The 21,082-nt window shown below is 40.8% G+C and overlaps 1 protein-coding gene across 2 annotated transcripts in view; it reads left to right on the top strand.

Annotated features, from left to right (window-relative positions):
* The first annotated feature begins 1,290 nt into the window (after positions 1 to 1,290).
* LRRC4C (leucine rich repeat containing 4C) overlaps positions 1,291 to 21,082 on the top strand; it is a 1,128,307-nt gene continuing 1,108,515 nt past the window's right edge. For both annotated transcript variants that reach the window (XM_057317294.1, XM_057317292.1), the window contains exon 1: positions 1,291 to 1,640. The gene's annotated coding sequence lies outside the window, so the exon portion shown is untranslated. The remainder of the gene's footprint in view (positions 1,641 to 21,082) is intronic.

The following is a 21,082-nucleotide window of genomic DNA, read 5'->3' as shown; positions in this document are numbered from 1 at the left end:
TTATCCCCCTGAAAACCCCAAACTCCTTCCATGTAAGAATATTATATATAGTAATATTTACTATGGGCAGTCATCAACCATTCCCCCTAATGACATCATGCCACTCAGATATTCTCCACAATATGACAGTTATGTGATTAAAACTGTGCATCAGAGTAAAACTGTGAAGAGATAGAGTCTAAATCCATATTAAAAATGAATGAACTGTACCTAGATCCCTGCACACATCGGTGCGTGGCTACAAAGCAGAATGCATGAGCAAACTTTTTGTATTACCAGGAATCCATTTATCCATAGTCCCATCAGTCAAATTCAGATACTTGTTGCCAGTTCCAAGATTTATAGGCTAGAGCCGGTTTTTGAAATTGCTTTGTATTTCCATTTAACAGCCAGGGCAGCAGCATGTTAAAATTTTGCCTTGGTCTCCTTGGAGCCTATTTATAAAGCTAATTTGTCTCCCTGGACATTTTTTTTTTCTCCCCTCTCTCATTCAAATGCCAGCTCTAGGCTTCCGAATCATTAACTGCCCCCCCCCTTTTTTTCTTTATCCCAAACAGAATACTGTCCTAGACAATGCCATTGCAGGACCGTGATGATTCCGATGATCTAGTCCTTCCAGGCAGGTTACAATGTTGCCTTCTGGCCGGAGATGGATTCACTGCCCTCCCTGCAGACACGCAGGCACACACACAGAGCACGGGGAAGTACACATTTACTGTACTGGCTGCCTTGAAGAAACTGTAGCTAACCACCTTATTAGTATTCTTGCCTCCACCGTGTCTCACTTGCAGCATCAGAGGGCTGAGCAAAATGCAGTAGAACAGGGACAGACACAGCTCTGGCAATCATCTCAATGCAGGCTGCCGAGTGTTGGGGGTGGGGGATGCAGCACATCAAGATTAATAACCTTGCCATAATCCGGGGCACCCTGCGAGCAAACACCTCTGCTGATTGACCTGCTCCTGGCTTGATGAATCTGCCTGGGGGAGAGGGATCCGGAATCCACCTTGTCCTGGGGGCCCCCCTGATTTTGGATGTTCTTTTGATCCTACACCGATCTGGGAAGGTAACCGTGAGCCCTACCGTCTGCAGCACCCAGCAGCTATTGGAGGTTACTACTGACAGTTTTCATTACACTGCTGTGTGAGTGTGTGTGTTTGTGTGTGTTTGTGAGTGTGGGTGCCTGCTTTTGCATGAAAGAGGATGTGCGAATGTCCGTGAGAGAGAGAGAGAGAGAGAGAGAGAGAGAGAGAGAGAGAGTGTGTGTGTGTGTGTGTGTGTGTGTGTGTGTGTGTGACAACCAAAGCAGGTATATCGTACAGTAGGAGATTTCAACAGCGTGAAAATATTCTCTGGGCACTTGGACTCAGTCTGTAGCCCCCAGCCTTCACCATTCCCTTCCTTCCCCGCTCCCCCTTTCTCTTTTTGCCTTTGATGAGTTTTTGGCTTACTTTTTGGCGGAGTCTCTTGGACACGTTTTTTTGCTGGTGCTGGAAGATCAGATAAATGGAACCTTTGAATACTGCTTATTTTTCTCCTATGTGACTTAAAAAAAAAAAACCAAGAAGAAAATAGAGTAGTGCAAGATAAGCTAGAGGATTTTAAATTTTCCTTGGTGAACTTTGAGGATCCATAGGAAGGTAAGTCACGGGACTCCTGAGATCTTGGTCCGTGTTTTCTTGCAATGTTTGTGCTTTCCTGTTTGTTTTTGGAAATCCATATGCAGTTTATAAGTGCGTTTTTAGAGCCTGTCATGCTCAGAAGAACTCAGTGTGTGGCATTTTGGGGCTATTTTCATGCCAAGGAGATTATTTCCATTTGTATAACCATCCCCCATCCCTCTTCCTCTTATTTATCTAACATTTTCACAGTGAATTCTGCTTCTATGAAATCTGGAAAAAAAAATAATAATTCCAGCCTTCTCCCTCCCTGAAATGCTCTCTAAATTTGGGGGGGGGGGATCAGAAAAGCGACTGGCAGAGGCTCTGAGTAAGAGGCGAAAGTGTGTCTGCTCAGAGACTCAGGGTGGGGGTTGGGGGTGTAATCTGGACTTTTACGATAACTTAATAGTAGACTTTTTTTTCCCCCACCCATGGCACTTATTTTTTTCTGGAATAGTTAAATCTCCTCTGGAGAGTAGCGAATGTGTGGAATACAGAAAAGCTGTTTCAATAGCTCTTAATTGGAACAAATGAGAACAAAGTGGAAATTGTTTAGTATTTTGAACCTCCTTTTTTGCACTGATTCGCTTGCGATCGCATCTCATTAACCTTTCTGAATGCTGTGTCCCCTGATTAAGACTAGTGTCTCTCATTTTGGAACATCCCCTTACCCTGCGTGGTCCCTAGAGAAGGCAGTGCAGTTGCAAATTGCTCCTAATTGTCTGCTCTTGGCTGTAAAAGCAAGCAGGCAGCATCGGGAATTCAGGTGACTTTTGTCAAACATCTTGCCTAACTCCGTCCCTTTAGTGTTTCCCGGTGGTTTGCTGTACCTCTTTTTTTTCTTCTTTCTTTTTTTCTTTCCCTTTCCTTCAAAGTAAAATGCAGATAGTGTTTTACCTATTTCCATCCCGAGGTGATTTAATTAAAGCAAAGTAGCATTTCACTCTGTTAGCGTCTGTGTTCCTGGAGCTGTATTTTTATCTCTGCACCAGCATCACTTAGCTTCTCCCAAGAAGTGAGAATCACTTGTAAATATATCTCTCAAATGCTGAAACCACCCCCCCCCCAAAGCAATAGAACTTCATTCAGTCTTCCTCCGTCAGTACAAGTGGATGGTTTATCCTAAAAGGAATGGTGAGATTTCATGGAGTGTTGGCCAACTCGAACTGTTACTGTGAACATTTTCATGGAAGAGCTGGCAGGTACGTTAATGAGGCAGAGGAGCGCATACAGAGGTGTTTCCAAGTGGGGATGTCTATGTGGGGATAGAGAGATGATGCAACTTGTAACCTGAGCTTGCTTCAGAGACAGTTGGGGGTCAGAGACGTACTAGGGCCTCCAACTTGAGAGATGTCAGAGCTCATACTCAAAACATTAAGACTATTTTCTCTAAAAGGGATTTCCCCCTAATCCCGAACTAAAAAGAAAGAAAGAAAGAAAAAACTTAAAGATGGGCTTATATCCTGGTCTTGCCATGGACTATCCCTTCTGTCTATCTGATGTTTTTGCAAAGTGGTATGAAAGAACCCATCTAAGGAGGGCCAAGGTTAAAAGATGCCTCTGCACCCCCCCCCCCCAGTTGGCATTTCCTCCGCTCACTGCTCCCCGTGAAGCTACTATGGGAAAACTATGTCGTGTCGGTGTAATGTATGATCTGTCATTCTTGTCAACTATTTCTGCTCAGGATATTTTCATCTGTTACTCAGAGATTCCAGTTACATTTCCTTTATCAGAAAGTGGCTTTTTTTTATTTTTAAATGACTCGAAACCTAGGAGAAACTCCAAATAAAATTTCATTTTCTTTGTGGAGCAAACAACCTGGGACTTGTGAAACCTGAAGGCAAATGTCCTACATGTGCGGGAAACACAGGGTACCCCTCTGAGGAGCTTCATGCTCTGGAGCTTGGGGGAGGGGCTGGGGGGAGAGGGGGTTGTGTCCAGGGAGTGGAGTTCCCCATACTCTGCCTGGACCATCACCTTCCCGTTGGTTGGGCAGCTCCTCAAGAACATGCAGCTTTTGGTGACCAGGACCAGGTACAGGGGACAGTATGTTACGTCTTTATTTTGTGTGGGGACTGTTCTGAATAAGGAGAAGCCCCTTGAAAATGTCGTTCTGGAAGTTGGCAAATTAATGCCTCTTCTTACTGAGGCTATTTAATTCTGACTGTTCCCCTCCCATTCACATTCTCACCCAGGGTGGGTATATTTAGACTTGTGGTGTTGCTTTAAAGAAAAAATTAATTGCAGATTATTCTCAACACCGTCTTAAAAATAATAAGGATAACATCTTGGCTTTTGTGTATTTGAGATTTAGTAATTGTAATGAGTGAATCTTCTAGCGATAGCAACACTTTCATTATCACTTATTTTCAGCTAATAATAGAAGTGGGGTACAAGCCAACTCAGGGTATGCTGATTACAGTTCCTGCAATGAGTAAAGCATCTCCCTGGTAGGTCAAGTTTTCCTGACGGTGTTTGAGCAGTTGTAACTTTGCATCTTTATTAGCTTAGGTCAGAGCAAAGGAAAACCGCTTTCAATCAGAACAGGCCCCAGATCTATGACTTTCTTCTGTCTTTTCCAGATTTGTTTTGTGATAGAGCATGTTTTTTTTGTTGTTGGTGGTGGGTTTTTTTTTGTTTTTTGTTGTTTTTTAGTTTAACAGGGTGTGTTTTCTTGCTTAGTGAGTTCAGAACAGAAAAGGGAGGGAGGGAACTTTTTTTGTTTCAGTACAGGTAACCTATCGGAGTTGCCAAGGAAAAGGCTGGAATTCTCTAGAAGGAATATATGCAGAGTAATTTTTTGTAAAAGAACTAATTAGTAAAGGGATGCCTTGAGTTTGTTTATTTGGGGGAGGATAAAGGAAATTCCAATTCCTTCTCTATTTAGTTCCAGTCAGTTGGCCGGCCTTTCTGTGGGTCTTTGCTCAAGTGAGCCAACCAGGCCCAACATTCTCCAGTGTGTTTCTGTGGTTTTAAGACCGAGGGCACTTAACACATGAATGGCTCTTTCCTTCTGTAACAAACAGAGCTGACAGCTGGAAAGTCAGCTACTGAGAACCTTTAAAGGAAGCCAGAAAGATCACCCCGTAAACTGAAGAGCAAAAGGGAGCTCTTGCAGCTAGCTCTAGCCCTGGAGGTGGGTGAGGACCAGGCGGACTGAACTTGAAGTTTTGATTGCTGAGTCATTACAACAGCCTGGAGCTGTGTGTTAGCTCCACGAGCTGAGGCTGACATTGGGGCTAATGCTAATAGAATAGGCTCCAGCATCAGCCTACAGCAGAAAATGCAGACTCTTGGGATGAAGTAGATCCAGTCTCTGATGACAGATGCATGCTTGTGTATTTTTACTATTGTTCTTTATCACTGAGAAATGACTTCTCAGGGTTCCCCCACTGAATTGCAAAGGAAAAGATGGGTTAATTAAAGTGCAACTAGAACAAGGGCTTTGCAATGGACTAAATCAATTCACTTAATTATCTGAATCCCCATTTGGGACCACTCAATAGTCACAGGTAAAAGGGGGGTTTGGGGGAAACTGGTTTTAGAATCCGGAGAAGGAAGGCCTTGGAGTGAGAATGAGGTGTCAGTCAAGCACTGACAGTGCTCCTTGATGGTCAGTAAGTCACTCAAAGTCTCAGAACTCTGATTTCTTCCTATACAGTTTAGAAATAAACATTCCTAATTTACAGTGTTGTCATGGGGATTATGATGCAATATTACAGAATAAAATGATCTGTAATTGCACATTGCTGTGGAAATGTAAGGGACTGTGGTAATGATGACTTCATATTTGGTTTAAGACTTTACAAAATAATTTCTTCTATATGACTTTCAGTTGATTAAAGAACTGATCTTCCTGATAGGTGAACAATATTTGTGGTGTTAAAATTGGGGTGTTTCACAAATGAGTTGACTATACCTCATCTTGGTAATTTTTGTGGAACGTTCTTGGTTGTGGGATTGTGTATGTGTGCACGCATGTGCATATGAGCTTGTATATATGTGCAAGTTATTGACCAACCTCTAGGAGGTATAACTTTAGATTCATGAAAAATAGAAAATGTGGTGACCCTAATCCACTGTTGAGTATCCAAAAAGGGTAAGAAGGACTTGGGCATTTAGCCTTTTGTCTGGAAATACACAGATCATTACAGGGTTTGTGGATTCTAGAAAACTCCAGTCAACAATGAGGCTGTTGACTAGAATTTGAGTTAAATGTAGAAACTGTACCAATAGGATATTTATTTATAATGACAACATAGGTCATGATGATGATTGTCATACCTAGTTAGGTTTGGGGGACAGATAGACTGGGGTTAAAGGACTGAGTTAGAGATAATTATGACAAGAAAATGTGTTGGTGATGAGCACTGGCTTTGGAGTTGGACAGAATTGGGGATGGATATCTAATCTCTTGGAGGCTCAGTTATCCAATCTGTAAAACAGGGATGATCAATCCTTCAATGGGCCTCTGTGACATATGAATAAATGAGTGTATATGCACTTGGCCCTTGAATAATGTGGGGATTAGGGATGCCACCCTCCAGGCAGTAGGAAATCTCCTATAACTTTTGACTCCCCAAAATTTAATAGCCTCCTGTTGACCAGAAAACTTACTGATAACATTACAAAATATATGTTAATTGACTATATGTATTATACACTGTATTACAATAAAGTAAGCTAGAGAAAAGAAAATGTTTTTAAGAAAATCCAAAGGAAGGTATATTTACTGCACTGTATGTAAAACACCCACGTCTAAGCAGACCCGCACCGTTCAAACCTACGTTGTTGAAGGGTCAACTGTAACAGCACTTGGTAAAATCCTTAACAAAGAACTGGACCTGTATAGGTAGTTCACCTATGTTCTCTCCTTTTTCTTCATCTGGCTTAAGAATTAGGAAGACCACTCTAATTTAGTGTATTTACGTAACTTATGTGGGTAGGCAAAAGCCTCAAATGTAATCTGAGAGCTAAGTAAAATGGGAGAGAGAAAGCTATATTTCTGTAAATTAGCTCATTTCATGTACCATGATTTCATCAGATCCTTTCTCAGAGCAACCAAAGTGCCCTTTCCAGATGTCACCTCACTTATGCTCAGAACTTCCAAAATGATACTGAATGTAAGTAGCGAGAATCATGTGCACCCATCCATATGTGGTTGCAGAAACACAATTCACGTGTCAGCAAGTGGTGTTAACACTGCTCTTTATCTAACATCTCGTACTGTTCACAGTCAATGAAAGGATGCATGTTTATTAAACACCTACCTGGTACAAGCACTGTGATCAGTGCTGTGGGGAATCTAGAAGGCCTCTCTCTGCTCATGCTTCTTTGCTGCAATTCCTGCATTTGGATGGGTCATGCTGCAGTTTCAAGGCTGTCCCCTGGAATTTGAACTTGATAGTTAAAACGGGATTAAGATTACGCTGCAAGAAAATGACCTATGTAGGTCTGTGTCATTGTGCGTGACCTTTATTTAGTTCAAGAACATATTGCAAAAGATGTAAAAATCCTTGTTCCTGTTGGAGCTGAGATGGGCTATCAGTGATGAGTTCAGTTCTGCTTTGCTAACTCTGCGTGGCTGGTACCTCTTGACCCAGGTATTTCTGTTCTGCAAAGTCAGCTTTTCCCTAGGCACGAAGGGAGCAGGGTTTTGTCCTTCAGATGGTGGGTTTTTCTATCCTTATAATGAATGGATAGAGCCTATTTTATGGCTTGCCAAGAAGGAAGACCAGAACCACGTTCCCTGCATTTTAAGGCTCCATTCTTAAAATCCAAATCTAGTAGAGTAAGAAAGGGACAAGGGATGTCAGTTGGTCAAAATAGCAAATGCTCGAGGCTGTGATAGAGGCCTGTAAACTTGCATCAGGATTTGTGGTTCGAGCAGTGCACCGAACTAAATAAATTCCTTGAGTAATATACTGCAGGTGCACACATTGAGGTGCTATCATAAATTATAATTAATTCTCATGGTCCACAAATATATTCGATGTGCCAGACACTGTGCTATGTAGGTTATATTATTTATACTTCTCAAAGAAAAGTAAGATAACGTTCCCATATTACAGATGAAGCAAAGAGTGATTCATTCCTTTGCCCCAAATTCTGGCTGAATTCAAAGTTCTGTATATTCTTCTGTGTATACATAAGGATATATATTCTATATATACACATCATATATTTTTTTAAAGTTTTTAGGTTGCAAACCCAATGTTTCTTCACATAAATCCTTATAGACAGTCAAGAAGTAAGTCTTCTCTAAATGCAAATCAGATAATCTTGTTGTCATGACAGGGCTCATTCTATCAGTGGAAAGATGTGGTCTCTGTTTCTAAGGGACCTCTGAATGGTCACCTCCTTAACCAATGGGTTCCTGATAATACTCAACCATCAATGCTCTGAGGTAGAGCCTGACGTTGACAATTACATAAATCTCATTTGAATGTTTGGTATCCTGTGCCATAGTGGCAATTGGTAACGGCAGAAGTAACTAGAGTTACAGGATGTGGGACAAAGAAGTGAGGGTCTCCTGTAACATTAAATCATAAGTAGCATTGGGCGGCATTTGCAGAATACATGTGATGGGTGTGTGTCTCAATGTTTTTCTACACATTAGTTAGGTAACTTTGTATGGATTACTTTTGTACCCTTTTCCTTCTCGTACCTTGTGTGGTTGTTGTAAAAAGATTTAGAAAAATAATACTTATAAGGGACCTAGAACAGAGACTGGAATTTAGTTGGTGTTCAATAAAAGATACATCACATTTACTTAAAACGATTAGTAGTAGTATGATTTAGGAATCTCCGTTTGTGACAAACCTTGTACTCCAAAGTGCAAGAGGTTATACAAATTATTACCTCACAGGAATGAACAGAAGAATGAATATCCAGGCCAGGTCTGTCTGGGCCATAAAAATATGAATGTGAGGAGGAAAATTATCTTTCAGCAGTATTGATGTCAGTGGGGAACATGCTGATGGAAACAGTGATTTGGCGTGGAGCACTCAAGGAGACTAGAGTAACAGAGAGCCAAGTCAGAACTTCCTATGCTGAGTAGCTTTTCCTATTGTCCAATCCTAAAATGATATGATCTTGGGAATGTAACTCAATGCTTGTCTATAAACAGGAAAAAGGGTCACATTTTGAACACTTGCTTGATAAAGAGAAGAGGTAACAATCTCCCTTTGACTTTGTGCTGTCAAAGAGGGAAAGAAAATTTCGACTCTGCCTTTTCTCTCATCCCTGCAAAATTTCTCTAGCTTTTCTGTGCAGTGTAGATATAGATTTTTAAATCAGTTTTTGGTGTTCCTGCTGCTCCTTTTTAATATATGAGCAAACCAGAATTCTAAGTGTTTGGTAAGCCATTCCAGGCTGGGGGTTTTAAATATTTTATTTAGAACATTTTGATTTTTTTAAAATTTATTTTATTTATTATTTACTTATTTATTTATTTGTATTCGTGATGTGGGTAACAAGTCCCAGAAACAAGACCAAGTGAACACACAACAGTTCAGGGTATACTTTTTTGGAAAAATATGATTGGGATTAAAATTTTTGATCATACATGCCAGGAACCTTATAGACACTTAATGTGGAAGAAGCATTTCAGTAAAGAAAGTTTATAATTTGTTTTTATACAAATGGAAACCAATGTGAACAGGATAACAGTAAAAATGAAGTGCAAGCAGTTTGAACAATCACTTTAGTAAAGGTGAGGTTGTACCTGAAGACGAGTGAGTGATTAGTAATGCAAACAGTGGGTGAATGACGAACTTTTTCCTGTGGGGGACCTTCCCTATGAATAGTGATAAACATGCCGAGGAGATAGATACGCACAAGGAAAAAATTCCACTCACGCTTCTTCTAAAGGAAAGTCAGGTTTATATGTGACTTTTGCTCAGAATCTTTCTTCTGCCGAAGAATCCGGACTATATTAAATGTTAAACATTTTATCAATTAACTCGTTCTGATTCCAGTGCCCCAGGGAAGAACATATATACAAGTAGTCTTGGTTTTTCCGAGTATCTCCTAACTGCAGGTACTTTCACGAACCTGAGTCTGTCCTGCTCGGCTGGCTGAGTTCTTGTGTTCATTTGGTAGATGCTTACCTCCTTTATCACTTTCCTCTTCCTTGACCTATCTTGCCGTACTGCTGTGCTTCTACTGGGGGTGTGTGTGTGCCCCTTCAAGTTCGATTTTTGTCTCTCCCCTCGCTAAAGGCACTGATGCATTTTTTCCCCCTAAGCTTTGACTACATGGAATTCTATATTTCCTATCTGGTGCATGTTTTTTCCCCGAGACTCATTTGACCAAAACCATGTATATATAATAATATATGTTATACATAATTATATATATGTATACATTTTTTCTACTCCTTAATCTCAGAATTATGACCTAGATCTAGATTAAGGCCACTTTTGCATAAGTACATCAGAGTTCTCAATGAATGCTTTTGTGTATAATATCCTTTCGCATCTGTGGTCATTTCAGTGGTACCATTTATTGATGTATTTATTGAATACCTGCCGGGTTCAGAATTATAGCAGTTATAGTTTGGAACACAAACTTGTACGTAAATGACTTTTTGCCCCTCAAATATGTTAATATATTATTACTAATGTTACATTAGTAATGTAAAAAGAGAAATTAACTTGCTAAACAAGGCAGTGTCGTGTTCAGAACCAAAAACTGGAGTCGATATGAATGATTTACAGAATAAAATTATCACTGGGGAGTTTGTGGTTGGGGAGTTTTAAGGAAGAAAGCTGAACTTGGGTTTAGCCCAAAATACAATGTGACCATTTTTCTGAAGAGGACATGGAAGAGATTAGGACTTCCCTGTGAACAGGATAAGGAAATGTCCTCAACAAGTAGTTGGTGGGTAAGAATAAACATACGGGGTGGGTCCCATAGAAGGCCTTGGGGAAAAAAATCACAAAATTAACACAGTAGCTATCCTGCATTTAACACCATGATATTTCGGGTGCTATGCTAGGCACTTCAGTTGTGAAAAGGAAGTACGAATGATTCTCGGGGTGCAGATGAGGAAGCTCAACCTCAGACAACTCCTGATTTGCTCGGGGTCATGAGACCTACGTGCAGCACGTGATGTGTGCCTAGATGCCTCCAATTGCAGAGCCCAGGCCACTTGAGTCCTCCCATTCTGATCTTTATCCTTGCAAACCCTTAAAGCCATACAGTGTTTTGTATTTTTCCCTACTGCCTTTCAAATTGCTCTGTACTCTTTTGGGTGAAAACCATTTGCTGTAACTTTTTTTTTTTTTTTTTACCTTAATTTTCCTGGAATCTTTTCTTCCAGTGATCGCCAAAAAAAGAGCTTGGAAACAAAGATAGATGTAAAGACTCCTATCTGGCATCCTCACTTTCCCTTCCTTGTCGAGATCTGAGTATGTCCCTTTTCTATTTTCTGGAAGGGGAGCTAGTGCTTTCTACAGATGGTCTGTCGGACAGACAGATGGTCCAAACTCCTCTAATGGTATGTTCGAGAGAGAAACATGTCTGCGAACTGCCAGCTCAGAATGGAATGGCACTTCACACAAGCATGAAGAGTTGATAGAAGAAAGTGTTTTCTGACCTTCCAGACTTCAGCCCCGTTCCTTAGTTTGGAATTCTTAGAGATAGGAGAGAAACTCTTTCTGCTGTGAGTGATGACAATTTCTTTTTCTCTCAAGCCAGAGGGTTGATGGCTCCACCCGAGTAAACTCAGAAATTTACCAGGGGGTTTCGTGGGGTGCCATTTTTCTTGGCTGAGGGACTGGATCTAAGATAAGGATCCAGGAGCAGCCAAAGGCAGACTATTTGAAGCTAGTCCACTCTAATTCTGACCATGTCACTGGAAAAACAATAACAGCAGAGGGTTTTGCCCATCAAGGGGAAGCCACTAATCAAATTGATTCTTTGGTCATTATTATCAATCTCTGTGGGGCCGGTACAGAGTTACCTGCCGAGCTTCTGGTTAAATAACCCCTTGACTCTCTTCCCTGATGAGCGCAGAGCTAGGAAATTCAGAAACAGAAAAAGGGCTAATTTCCTCTTCCTGTCTGGGGTCTGGGGACTGCTCCAGGAAAAACCAGCCCTCCTCAACGTCTGCTTTACCCCCGTGCTACCGCCCATAGTGGCTAGTGATGTAAGGATCCACCCTATAAGGAAATCTTTCCCTATGCCTGTCTCCTGTTCCCCTAGCCTTCTTACTAAGTGAAGGCCACAGAAGATTCAAGAAAGTCATGTCCAGCAACAGCTCCTATTTCTGACATTTGCTCAGACTATCCTCCCACTTACTAGCTTGCTAGGACTTGCCCATTTCCTGCTTCATTCTCTCCAGCTTTTTAAGTACCTTCGGTCTTCCACTCCAGATCCAAGTTTTTCAGCATCTACCTCGGGCTACCTCTTTTTTGATAACCTCTTTACTTTCACATCTGTATCTTTTGTTCTAGTCTGCTTCTGCACACTTCCAGTTTTATGCAACTTAGGGCTTCAGATGAAGCTTGCTCCAGTTTGCAATATTGAGATGCAATACTCAACCCTCCAGCCCTCTCGCTGGGCGTGAGGGGCAGATGCTGCCTTTGCATAATGACTCCCAGTCTTCCCAGCTTGCAAACCCTACTTCTGTATCTGCCAGCTAGCTCCTTTCTCTGTCATTGGATGTAAGCATCTTTTAAAAAGGACCATGATACCACCTGCCAAATTGGGATCATGATAACAACTAACATTTATTCAGCATTTACTATGTGTCAAGAACTTTATATTCATTTTCAAAGATTTGACTCCTTCTCCCACCCCCAACAAAGAAAATGAGGTAGATATTATACAAATGTTAAAGAAGGAAACCTTTAGGCTCAGAGAGGTTCAATCAGTGGCCAAGGTCACATAGCAGAGATTTGGATGAATCCAGTACCTATGTCTGCAAATATTACCATATGCTGCCTTCTAAGTTTTTAAAAATATGTAATACCTGTTTTCGGAGGGGAGTGCATGGGATTTTGTGTTTGGGTAGGTAAGAAAAAGCTTTGTAAACTTTAAAGCTCTATGCAAATGTTAATTGTTACTATGTTCTACCCTCAAATTATTTATGGATGACACTGCATGTGTTTATATAGCTCAGTGTAACAAATAGCTGATTAAGGAGCAATCATTTCTCAATTTTAAGGCAGAAATATTGTGGATGCTTATGAAATAGAGCTCTAAAAACAGATGTGTGTGGCAGCCTGGTTGGTGTGTCTGGTGAAATACAGTAGAACCTGACTAAATTACACTAATGAGTTGGAGACCCATTACAAATTATCACATTTGCCCAATTAGGGAAGGAGTAACAGAGAGAAAATGACTACTAAGGAAGCAAAGCTGATATAAAGGAAAGACAAAACTTCAAGGAAGCCTGTAAGATGGTAATACGCACCCCACTCACACGCGCACACACACACAGTACGATAGATAAAGTTGCTCACGTTATCCAGAAATCTACAAACGTGCGATACGGATCCATGTGTATATATGGACTGCCCGACTCTGTTGCCTCCCCTCTCATTACCTCAGTCTTACAAGAGAGAATAATGAGTGAAAGCTCATTGTCTGAGGTCGCCTCCAAAACTTTTATGTTTCTACTGGATTTGGATTTTGTTACATTTACAACATCATTATATGGTAGATTGTGGTACTGCATTTAGTTACATTTTATTATATGCTTTGAGGGTTGTCTTACCAGCCTGAACACATCAATGGGTGTTACCATCTTGGAATATTCTCAGTTACAGTACTTTGATGTAAATTTTTCCTAGAAGTCATTCTTTACATATTCTCAGGAGGCAGGGCCCTGCTTTCCAAATTCTATCGATAAACTTATTTTGAGGACGAAATAGGCAAGTTATCTCTTAACCTCCTTGGGATTCTAAAACCTCAACATTTTAGAGCTCAAAGAACAATGCTCACTTTAAATCTAGATTATTTTTCATGGAGTCTTAATAGTTTCAAAATAGACTTTAATAGAATTTATACCTAGAAACCAATTGTTTAGTTACATATTTCATTTATTTCTACCACTTATTGAATATTCTATGTCAGTGAGAGGGGTTGCACATAAATCTTGTGTAATTCTTAGTACAGACATGTACAGGTAATAATACTATTACGTTTCATATACAGATGGGGAAACCGAGGCTCAGAGAACTTAAGTAACTTGACAGTGGCAATACAGCTAATAACTGTCAGAGCAGAGATAAGAGAAACTATGGGTTATGTTTCAAAGGCACTTACAGCCTACCAAACATATGGTCATATGCACAGCATGCTTTATGCTAAAATTATGGCTTGCAAGCCCAGATCTTCATAATTAAAATAATGGCCTACTCTAATTGCCTGCATTCTTCTCTTTCTTTCTAAACTTTTCCTTGTTACTGAGCTCTGATCAGATGTTCAATGTGATGTCCTTTTTGCCTAAGTTTTAGTTTTGTGGCTTTAGAATTTCTTTGCACTTTATCCTGTAGCTCGGACTTACTAAATTTAAAACCAACCATCTTCTGGTGCATACAGCCTGGCAAAAATGTACTTGTAGCCTTTTGGGTGAGGAAGAGGGCTATGGTTGTCCTTTTTTTCTGTGATAGAGAGAGAAACATGGCCATAAATTCCATGTATCCTGGCACGTACATCCTTCTGCTGTGGGACTCCCATGGAGAAGTGGAGTCTGTTTTCTTACTCCTTGAAACTAGACTGGCCTTGTGACTTGGTTTGATAGAATGTAAGAAAAATAGCATTACAATCCAGAAGGATGGGCATCAGGAAGTCTGTAGCTTCTATTTTCCTCCCACAAAAGGAAACCCATCTAGCTAAAGGAGCCATGGAAGAACACTGAGCCATCACTCTCACTTGTCCCCATATCATGTCCTCGAAAGCCAGCACAGCTGCCAGACATGTGAGTAAGGCCACCCCAGGCCTTCCAGCTCAGCCTGTGCTCTAGTTAGCTGCAGCTGCAAGAGTGACTTGAGGGGGGGAAAGCAGAGTAAGTGGCCCATCCAATACAGAGAGGGATGAAATGTGAGAAATCTTTAAGTCTCTATGTATTGGGATGATTTATTACGTAGCAGCAGTTAACCAGAACAGGCTTACCTATTACAGAAACATTATTCATTTCCTAAGATTTGAATTGGGACGGGAATGGGCTTGTGAGTTTCCTATGTTGTTGCCCTTCTGTCTGTTTCCTGAAAAAGCGTAACCTGGTAATCTCATGGTTCAGCATCATCTGTGAATACCGAGCTCTTCAACTACTGAGATGCTTACATAGAAACTCTAGCTTTTGCTAATCAGCAGCTTGGCATTTATGCATCTTCATTTTTTTAAATGCTTTTGAGTCCTTATTCAGCAAATATTTAGAACCTACTATGTGCCCATTCTACTCAGTGTAAGTAACATAATATTCATTATGAACAGCTTCAATATAGAAAAAGAAATCCCCCCCCCCCCCCACATATCTAGGACATTGAGTTTTACACACACAAACACACAGAATTACTCGTTCATACTCCGACATTATGGATTCCTTCTTCCTGTTCAGGTTCTTATTTGAAGGAAGAAAAAATTACCCTTCTTGAACCATATTATAATGATTTGTAGGTTTATTCAGATGTTCACATGTAATTCTCTCAGGAACCCTTTGAGAAAGGTGTTACTTTCCCATTTTACAGATGGGGATACTAAGGATGGAAAGATTATGTGATGGGTTCAATGTCATACAACTAATAGATGGAGAACACACAGTTCAAACGTGTGTTGTCTGACTTCCGCTCCCAGGACCTTTGCACTGCACCAGACCTCATACATCCAACCAGGACTGCGAGATGCCCTGGTGCCTCTACTTCATCTCCTTCTGTTTTCTCGTCCAGTTTTTCCCTCTATCACTCCATCTTAACCTTAGCCCTTCCCCTAATTGACTGGTGATTGGAATTCTGTACTGTGTCTATGGAGCCTTTTTTGCAAGAATAGAAGAACGTTGTCTAGATCTTGGAAACCACTTGTCTCATGGTGGGGGGAGGGGATCCAGCTTGCCTTGGAAAGTCCTCTGTATGGGGACATGGGTCCCTGATTTGCTTTTATTTTCTGTTTATTCAGAATTAAAATGTGAAGAGTGTAAGCTCTGGGGAAAAGGAATTTTCTCATTAATGCTTCAAGAGGAGAATGCTTCTTGGGAGATAAGAAGTATTTTCTTTGCATAGCATCTTCTTGAAACATGTGAAGAAAGAGCTGTGGTGAACTGAAGTGAGAAATCTTACTTTCTGCCGGTTCTGAGGTAGGGCATAGCTTATGTACCTGAGGTATAGGTGGCTCATGGCCAAACTAAGTGGGGGGAGGGGGTTAAGTCAGACTCTTTGCAGCCAGGTCTCAGGGGAAAGGATAGTAGTTAAGGTAGACTCTTTGCCCCATACCAACAAAGTGTCCTAATTTTATTTTTGTCCTTCCGTTACTGGAGTTAATTTTTTTTTTCTTCTAAAATCTCATTACCTTACTTGATTGTTGTACTCGGGCTTATGTAGCCAGTGTCTGTCTTCATAAATTGTTTGGTTAACACAGACTAACTGGTAGTCACTGATACTTGTAACCAAGAAGATTATGGAGTTCATCTTCAACTTTATAGCAGTTCTGGTTCTCTGGCTAAGAACCTACTGTATAAAGGCATTACTCCTTATTCCTACTTTATTTTCTCTTCAAAGCCAGCTCCTGGCCTATTTTTATAAATATTCAATCGCATTAGGGTTTACAAAATTCTCTCTTGTTTATGGAATTTACTTTTGCCCTGCTCCTAAGACTCTGAGGTTTTCCTTAGCTTTCCTGTGTTGTTTCATGTTGTAGTTACAAGCTCCTGAAGTATACCCAGAGCAAGGGAAAAGGTAACATAAAATATAGACTCACTGTGTGAAATGTGTTTCTTTCCACTAATCAGTTTCTCGTAGGCCTTTAATTCTTAAGATTGGTCATGCAAGTCAGAGTTGATATTGTGAGGTTTACGTAGCTTTTATATTGAAGGAAAGAAAACCCTATATGCTAAACTAGAAAGAGCCGTAGATTTGAAATTAGAACCCTAAATCCTTCCATTGCCCAGCTCCACAACCTAGGGCAAGGCTCGAAACTTGCACTTTCTGAAATTAACCTCATTCTTTTGTTGAATAGCTATCATACCGGTCTCAAAAGCCTCTTCTGTGACGCAGAAGATTCTGGGTATATAAGGCATTATAATTGTTAGGTAATATTTTGAAGCTAGATTAACTTTTTCAGATTCTACAGTATAAAAATCTAACAGTTGGTTTTATAGCAAGGAAGAGGCAGCAGAGGAAACGGTGTCCAAGGAGGTCTTGGACAAACATCACCGCTTTTAAATCAGCGATTATTTCTTCATGTTAATATTGGTGTAGGAAAAAATGTAAATAAACCGATACGTTTATAATTGTTGGTGGCTGTGTATGTTCATTTAATGCTTTTAGAAAGCAATTTGACTTTAGGTCATAGATTTATTTGCTTTGATCCCTTTCTGGAAATTTATGCCAAAGAAATGTAGAAAAATGCAATATACATAAATATGCTAATAAAATTGTTTATAACTAAGAAAATATCATCAACCAATATGTCAAACAAAAAGATACGGGTAAAATAATTATATGCGGATATAAGGCAGCTACTAAAGTTTATAACCTGGAAGACTTCGTGTCCTGGCAACTGTATAAAGAAAACAGGCATGCGTATGTAAATTTGCAAGGCTGAATAGCAGTATAGGCATAGCTCATTTTATTGTGTCTACTTCATTGTACTTCGCAGGTACCGTATTTTGTCTTTAACAGATTGAAGGTTTGTGGCAACCCTGCGTCGAACACGTTGATTGGCACCATTTTTCCAACAGCATTTGTGTACTTTGTGTCTCTGCCACATTTTGGTCATTCTCGATATTTGTGACTTTTTCACTATTGTATTGTGATCTATGATCAGTGATCTTTGGTTACCATGTTGTTTTGGGTGCCGTGAACTGCACCCACGTAAGATGGTGAACTTGATCGATAAATGGTATGTGTGTTCCGACTGCTCCACCGACTGGCTGTTCGCCTGTCTCTCCCTCTCCTCAGCCCTCCCTGTTTCCGGAGACACAACACTATTGAAACTAGGCCAATTAATAAGCCTACAACGGCCTCTAAGTGTTCGAGTGAAGGGAAAGACTTGCATGTTTCTCAGTTGAAATCGCAAGTTAGAACGGCTTCAGCCGAGGGTGGAAGGCATACCCAGAGCTGAGACCGGCAGGAGGCCAGGGGCTCTTGTGTCCAGTGGTTTGCCAAGTTGTGAACGCAAAGGGAAAGTTCTTGAAGTAAATTAGAAGTGCTGCTCCCCCCCACACATGAATGATAAGAGAGCCAAACAGCCTTATTGCTGATATGGAGAAAGATTTAGTGGTCAGAACAGAAGCTCAGAAGAGCCACAGCTTTCCATTAAGCCAGAGCTGATCCAGAGCAAGGTCCTCTTTGATCTTACGAAGGCTGAGAGAATTGAGGAAGCTGCAGAACAAAAGTTAAAAACTGGCAGAGGTTAGTTCATGAGATTTAAGGAAAGAAACCATCTCTCTGATACAAAGTGCAAGGTGAAGCAGCGAGTGCTGATACAGGAGCTGTGACAAGGTCTATGACAAGGTCTGCAGGAGGTGTGGCTAAAATAATCAGTGAAGGTGGGGACACTAAACAACAGGTTTTCAGTGCGTATGAAACCGCCTTCTGTTGGAAGAAGATGCCACCTAGGACTCTGATAGAGAGAAGTGAGTGGCTGGCTTCAAAGCTTCAAAGGACCAGCTGACTCTCTTGTTAGGGGCTAGGGCATCTGCTGGCTTTCAGCTGAAGCCAGTGCTCATTTACCATTTGGAAAAATCCTAGGGCCCTTAGGAATTATACTAAATTTACTCTGCCTGTACTCTGTAAATGGAATGGCAAAGCCCGGATGACAGCACATCTGTTTTCAGCTTGGTTTACTGAACCTCCGAAGCCCACTGTTGAGACCTAACCACTCAGGGAGAAAAAGACAATTCCTTTCACAATATTATTGCTCCTGGACAATGCACCCAGTCACCTGATGGAAACGTACAATGTAATTCATGTTGTCTTCATACCTGCTAGCACAACCTCCAGTCTGCCACCCATGGATCAAGAAGTCCTTTTGACTTGGAAGTCTTATTACTTAAGAACTACATTTCATAAGGCTATCGGTGCCAGAGATGGTGATTCCTCTGATGGACCTGGGCAAAGTAAATTGAAAACCTTCTGGAAAGGATTCATCATTTTAGATGCCATTGAGAATATTCATAATTCATGGGAAGAGGCAAAAATATAAATATTAATAGTTTGGAAGAAATTGATTCCGATCCTCAAGGATGACTTGGAAAGGTTCAGGATTTCAGTGGAGGCAGTAACTGAAGATGTGGTGGAAATATCAAGAGAACTAGAATTAGGAGTGCAGCCTGAAGATGGGACTGAATTGCCACAACGTCCTGATAAAATATTAACACATGAGGAGTTGCTTCTTATGGGTGACTTCTTAAGATGGATTCTTCTCCCGTGAAGATGCTGTGAAAATTGTTGAAATGACAGTGAATGATTTAAATTATTATGTAACCGTTGTTAATAAAACAGCAGGGTGAGAGGACTGACTCTAATTTTGAAGGCGTTCTGCCATGGGTAAAAGGCTAGCAAAGAGCATCACTTGCTACAGAGAAATTGTTCATGAAAGGAAGAGTCAATCGATGTGGCAAACTTCACTGTTGTCTTAAAAGATTGCTACAGCCACCCCAGCCTTCAGCAACCACCACCCTGACCAGTCAACAGCCATCACCGTCAAGACAGGACCCTCCACCAGCAAAAAGTTGACTTGCTGGAAGCTCAGATGATTAGCATTTTTAGCAAAAAAAAAAAAAAAAAAATTCAATTAAAGATGGACATTTTTTTAGGTGTAATGTTATTGTACATTTAACAGAGTACAGTATAGTATAAACATAAATTTTCTGTGCGCTGGAAAACAAAAATTCATTTGACTTTATTGCTGTACTTGCTTATTGTGGTGGTCTGGAATGGCAGTCTCCAAGGTATGCCTGCATACTGAAATACTAACAATATGGTTGCATTATGAAATTTTATTTTACTTTCCTAAGTTTCTTTTAAGTGGTTTTTATTTCTGAGGGCAGAATTTTGGACCAGTTAATATAACTCTTGGCTACAAATAACGGTAATCGCCCTCCAGAAGCCTTGATTAATTGGAGTTTATTTTTCCTATTTAAGCAGTCCAGAAATTATATGTGATGATTCTGTAACTTAATAGTGTCAGGGCTGGGGCGCGTGGGTGGCACAGCTGTTAAGCGTCTGCCTTCGGCTCAGGGCGTCATCCCGGCGTTATGGGATCGAGCCCCACATCAGGCTCCTCCGTTATGAGCCTGCTTCTTCCTCTCCCACTCCCCCTGCTTGTGTTCCCTCTCTCGCTGGCTGTCTCTATCTCTGTCAAATAAATAAATAAATAAAATCTTTAAAAAAAAATAGTGTCAGGGCTGAGGATTCTGTTGGCCTTTCTCTTGTGGTTGCCAGGTGAATGCTGAAGTTTTCATCTTGTCTACATTCAAGGTATAAAGATGAAGGGGAAAGATACATGTCAGCTGCATCTATCTCTTTTTTAGTTGGAAGAAAAAGACTCCCAGCTTAAGTCTCTGAATGAGGACAGAGTGCAGATGGCCGTCCCTACCTGGAATGGAGGGTGAGGGAAAGCATGAGAGGTGGGAAGGAAAAATAAACTTGGAAGTAACTTTGGGGTGCTAATAAGCTATGTCTCCCACAATGGTCAACTATGTCTCAGGGGTCCCGGTGGTCCCAGTAGGAAGATTTCTCTAGGCCTCATCTCTAGAGGAAGCTCCAATTTCCCTACTCATGTTTGTTTCAGCCACCTTGCCTTCTAGCAATCACTGTTCTGCCTTAGTCTGTAAGATCAACACAAAGAAAGGCTGGAAAGGGAAGTGAATTTGAGCCTCAGTTCCTCATCCAGGATGCTTGATGCTGCTCAAAACCCTCCGATTTCCTTAGCACATTCAGCAGGAGTTCTGGAAAAACCTTAACCAGTACAGCTGACATGAGTCTCATGTCCAATGTTGAGTTTCTCCAGTCATGCATATCAAGTAGTCTTGACAACAAAGGAATGAGAGCTGTTCTTCTCCCCTGCTGTCTCTGAGAAGACTGGCTTTTTAGAGCTCCTTTATTATCTCAGTATTATCATAACAAGTGACTTAACTAGCATCCTTCCACTAGATAGTATCTTTGGCCTAGGGAGATAGTCTCTTAGACTGTACTTTCTTATGTGTAGTGTGTCACTCTCCTGGTAGCTTTCATCTGATTTCTAGAAGAAAA

Source organism: Ursus arctos, unplaced genomic scaffold (genome assembly GCF_023065955.2).
Source record: "Ursus arctos isolate Adak ecotype North America unplaced genomic scaffold, UrsArc2.0 scaffold_23, whole genome shotgun sequence".
NCBI lineage: Eukaryota > Metazoa > Chordata > Mammalia > Carnivora > Ursidae > Ursus > Ursus arctos.
The sequence above is the reverse complement of the archived record's forward strand: the minus strand, read 5'-3'. Positions and strand labels throughout refer to the sequence as shown.